At 36.0% G+C, this 5,449-nt stretch overlaps 1 non-coding gene across 1 annotated transcript; it reads right to left on the bottom strand.

Moving 5' to 3' along the window:
- Positions 1 to 312: 312 nt before the first annotated feature.
- LOC128294818 (small nucleolar RNA R71) lies at positions 313 to 419 on the bottom strand. Its single transcript, XR_008285125.1, has one exon. It is a non-coding gene; the product is annotated as a small nucleolar RNA R71 (small nucleolar RNA).
- Between the last annotated feature and the right edge of the window lie 5,030 nt (positions 420 to 5,449).

Genomic DNA, 5,449 nt, shown 5'->3' with positions numbered 1-5,449 from the left:
AGAAGGCCAGATATTAAGGCAACTCGATTTGAATTGAAACCAATGATGTTTCAAATGCTCCAAACAGTGGGCCAATTCAGTGGTATGCCCATGGAAGATCTACATCTCCCTCTTCGCTTGTTTATAGAGGTGAGTGACTCACTCAAGATAGCCAGTGTAACTGAAGACGCACTAAGGTTAAAGTTGTTTTCGTACTCGTTGTGAGATCGAGCACAAGCATGGCTCAATTCATTGCCAAAAAGTTCCATATCTACATGGCATGAATTAGCAGAGAGATTTTTGGTTAAGTATTTCCTGCCTAGCAAAAATGCTAAGTTGAGGAACGAGATCACAACTTTCCAACAATTGGATGACGAGTCTTTGTATAAGGCTTGGAAGCGATTCAAGGAGTTACTTCGTAAGTGTCCTCATCATGGGATTCCTCATTGTATCCAGTTGGAGACATTCTATAATGGTCTCAATGCACACAAGATTGATGGTAGATGCTTCTGCGAATGGTAAATTTTTTTCTAAGTCTTATAATGAGGCCTATGAGATCATTCAGAGGATCGCGACAACAAATCGAATAGCTTCAGGAAGACGTGTAGCCAGAGTTCATGAAGTTGACGCCCTCACTTTATTATCAGCTCAGGTATCGTCTATTTCCTCCATGTTAAAATAGTTTACCGCTAATAGTGCTAATAATTTTGCAGCTCAGCCACCAAGTCTATTTGAAGTAGTTTCCTGTATGTATTGTGGGGAAGTTCATTCTTTTGAGAATTGTCCATCAAATCTCGAGTCAGTGTACAATGTAGGTAACCAACATCAAAATAGGAGTAGACAAGGACCTTACTGCAAATTCTACAATCCTTCATGGAGTAATCATCCTAACTTTTCTTGGAGCAACTAAGGAAATGGACCGAACAACAACTTATTGTAGCATAGAACCAACCAATCTCAAGGGTTTAATCAGAAAGCTCCAAACCCACCTTAAGTTGAGGAATCAAATAGTTTGGAGAACTTGTTGAAAGCGTACATGGAAAATAATGACGCTTTGATCAAAAGCCAAGTAGCAACATTGAAAACTTTGAAAAACCAAATGGGTCAGTTAGCTACGAAGCTTCGTAATAGACCGCAAGGAACCTGATCGAGCAATACTAAGAATCTAAGAAATTTGGGTAAAGAACATATCAAGGCAGTGGCATTGCGAAGTGGTAAAATTCTGGAACCTCGATTGATTGATGTCGAAGATAAGCCCGTTGAGAAGAATCAACCAGTTGTTGAAATTCCTATACCAAAAGAGTCAAAATCTACAAAGACTGATAAGGTAAATCCTAACTTAGTGAATTTAGATACTTCAATATCTTCTTTGGATGCAGATTTACCTACTCAGAGGAGTTACTCGATTCAACCGAAAGTTCCATCACCTCCGTATCCGCAAAGATTGCAGCAACACAAGCAGAAATAGGAGGTGTAATTCAAGAAGTTTTTGGATGTTCTAAAGCAGTTACACATCAATATTCTGTTGGTGGAGGCTTTAGAAAAAATTCCAAATTATTTGAAGTTTATGAAGGATATACTGTCCAAGAAGAAATGACTGAGTGAGTATGAGACTGTTGCCTTGACAAAGGAGTGCAGTGCATTCTTGCAAAACAAACTGCTACCGAAATTGAAAGACCCAGGAAGCTTTACTATACCTTGTAACATTGGTGAATCTTACTGTGGTAAAGCTTTGTGTGATTTAGGAGCGATTATCAACTCGATGCCTAAGTTTATTTTCAAGATGCTAGGGATAGGTGAAGTAAGACCTACAATTGTGACACTTTAGCTACCAAATCAATCTTTAGCATATCCTGAGGGAAAGATCGAGGATGTTTTGGTAAGAGTTGATAAATTTATTTTTCCTGCTAATTTCATTGTCTTAGATTTTGAAGCAGATAAGGAAGTGTAAATCATCATTGGGAAACCTTTCTTAGCCACAAGAAGAACGGTAATTGATGTGTAGAAAGGTTAACTCACCATGTGAGTTCAGGATGATCAGGTAACCTTTAACATTCTTAAAAGGATGAAATTTCCCGATCCAGCAGAAGAGTGTTCAAATATGGAAGTGATAGAAACCTTGGTTTCTATGGAAAGCAATTTTGAAGAAGATCCATCGGAGAAAGCTTTAGATCTTGACCCATTGGAGGATGAAGAAGGTGAAAAAAACATGGCTTTGATGGAATCCAATCTGAGAAATTTTATTCAATCCACACGGTTTGAACCATTGGAGTTAGAAGTCAGAGAATTTGTGCAACCCAAGTTGTCAATTGAAGAACCACCTAAACTTGAACTAAAGGTACTTCCTTCCGATTTGAAATATGTTTATTTAGGTGACTGTTCCACTTTTCCTGTGAATATTTTAGTAGAACTGACGAAAGATCAAGAGGAGCAACTAATTCTTATTTTAAAGAAATTTAAGAAAGCAATTTGTTGGACCATGGCTAATATTCGAGGTATAAGCCCTTCTTTTTGCATGCATAAAATTATTTTAAAAGAATGTGAAAGACCTTAAATTAATGGGAAAAGGAGGCTCAATCTATTATGAAAGAAGTTGTGAGAAAGGAAATGATCAAATAGTTAGATGCATGAATCATCTATCCTATTTTAGATAGTTCGTGGGTAAGTCCGGTGCAGTGTGTGCCGAAGAAAGGTGGAATCATGATTGTTTAAAATGAGCGTAACGAGTTGATTCCAACAAGAATTGTTACTGGTTGGAGAATTTGTATTGATTACAGAAAGTTAAATAAAGCCACTCAGAAGGACCATTTTTGGTTGCTTTTTATGGATCAGATGTTAGATCGACTGATAGGTAATGAATTCTATTGTTTTTTAGATGGATATTCGGGATATAACCAAACAGTTTTAGCTTCAGAGGACCAACATAAAACAACCTTTACTTGTCCATACGATACATTTGCTTTTAGGCGAAGGCCTTTTGGTTTATGCAATGCACCTGCAATATTTCAACGATGCATGATGGCAATATTCACTGATTTGGTTGAAAATTTGTTGAGGTTTTCACGGATGATTTTTCTATTTTTGGTAACACTTATGATATTTGTTTGAGTAATTTGGATAAGATATTGAAGATATGCGAAGAGATGAATCTTATCCTTAACTGGGAAAAATGTCATTTTATGGTTAAGGAAGGGATTGTCTTAGGGCATAAAATCTCAATGAGAGGAACTAAAGTCGATAAAGAAAAGGTGGACGTAATTGAAAGATTACCAGCCCCAATTAATGTGAAAGGAGTCAGAAGTTTCTTAGGCCATGTCGGTTTTTACCGAAGGTTTATCAAAGCTTTCTTAAAAATTTCTAAACCATTGTGTTTGTTGTTAAAGAAAGATACAATGTTTCATTTCAACAAAGCATGTTTGGAAGCTTTTGAAGATAAAAAAAAAAGGTTAATCTCAGCCCCAATAATCATTACACCTTATTGGAGCTCACATTTTGAGTTAATGTGCAATGCAAGTGATTATGCCATTGGAGCTGTGATGGGTCAAAGAAGAATCAAAGTGTTTCACCCTATTTACTATGCAAGTAGAATTTTGATGGGAGCCCACTCAATTATACAGTAACTAAAAAGGAACTCTTTGCTATAGTTTTTGCTTTTGAAAAATTTCGCTCATATCTTATAGGTACCAAAATTACAGTATTTACTGACCATGCAACCATTAAATACTTGCTCATGAATCGGGGCTAATTCGTTGGATACTTTTACTCCAAGAAGTTGACCTTAAGATCCAAGATAGAAAAAGTGTCGAAAATCAAAGAGCTAATCATCTATCGAGGTTGGAGTAAGATGAGGTAACTCGATCATGTGTGCCTATCAACGAGAATTTCCCAGATGAACACTTATTTGAGGTAAGTCGAATTCATGAAAAACCTTGGTTTGCTGATTTTGCCAATTATCTTGCATGTTGAATAATTCCTCGAGAAATGACATACCAACAAAGAAAAAATTCCTTCATGATAGTCAATATTATTTTTGGGAGGATCCGTTTTTGTCTAAACAGTGTGCAGACAATATAATCTAAAAATGATTAGTTGAAACTGAGATTGCTGAGATCTTGTATCATTGCCATTCATCTCTAAGTGGGGGACACTTTGGTGGTTCACGTACTGCAGCAAAGATTTTGCAAGTATGTTTCTTTTGGCCTACACTATTTAAAGATGTTTATTCTTATGTGAAGAACTGCGATAAATGCCAAAAGACCAGAAATATATCAAGGAGGAATGAGATGCCCTTGATAAACATTTTGGAGATTGAATTGTTCAATGTATGGAGCATTGACTTTTTAGGCCCATTTCCTTCTTTATTTGGGAACAAATACATCTTAGTTGCTGTGGCTTATGTCTCCAAGTGGGTTGAAGCTAAAGCATACCCTACAAATGATGCTAAGGTAGTCATGCGATTCCTACATAAGCATGTGTTTACATGATTTGGGACACCAAGAGCTATTATTAGTGATAAAGGTTCTCACTTTTTGTACAAATAGCTTAAGTGGTTGCTTGACAAATATGATGTGAAGCACAAGATTACTACTACCTATCACCCCCAATCTAATGGGAAAGTTGAAAGAGTGAACTGTGAAATCAAAGAAAAAGATTGGTCACGAAGGCTCGATGATGCAATATGGGCCTATCAAACAACATTTAAGACACCGTTAGGAATGACTCCTTATTGGTTAGTCTTTGGAAAGGTACGTCATTCGCCATTAGAGTTGGATAATAAAGCTCACTAGGCATTGAAGCAGTTGAACTTTGATCTTAAGCAAGCCAGTGAGAGAAGGATGTTACAACTTGATGAGTTGGAAGAGCTAAGGTTGTTTTCCTATTAGAATGCAAAAATGTGTAAAGAAAGATCAAAGAGATGGCATGGTAGTCATTTACATCCTCGCGATTTTAAAAAAGGTCAGAAGGTTTTATTATTTAATTCAAGGTTGAAGTTATTTCCTGGGAAGCTTAAATCCCGATGGAAAGGACCCTATACCATATACCGAGTTTATCCTTATGGAGCTATTGAATTATACGACAATTAGGGAGGTACTTTTAAATTTAATGGTCAACGTCTCAAACACTATTGGGATGGTGAAACTGAGCGAGCTGAATCCTCGTTCAAATTAACAGACCCTTGATTTTTTATGAACTCATTTTGTAAATAAATAAATAATTAGAACTTATTTTCTTAACTTATTACATTTAATTAATTCTGTCTAAGGAGATTGGAACTTAAGCGGAATCGTTGTGACCCCTCTAACTTTTCTTGGGAATTAATTTAATGTAATTTGTTAAGAAGAAATTTTCTAATTAAGATTAAAATTTTTAAGTTTCATTTGTTTTGTTTAAATTTTAAATTTTTATGTTAATAAAGGGGGTCTAATTTGTCCCAAGTACTAATCAGTTTTTTTTTCTTGAGTAAGTTTGT

The sequence above is a fragment of the Gossypium arboreum genome, chromosome 6, assembly GCF_025698485.1.
Source record: "Gossypium arboreum isolate Shixiya-1 chromosome 6, ASM2569848v2, whole genome shotgun sequence".
Taxonomy (NCBI): domain Eukaryota; kingdom Viridiplantae; phylum Streptophyta; class Magnoliopsida; order Malvales; family Malvaceae; genus Gossypium; species Gossypium arboreum.
Note: the sequence above shows the minus strand (reverse complement) of the source record. Positions and strands in the feature narration are given on the sequence as shown.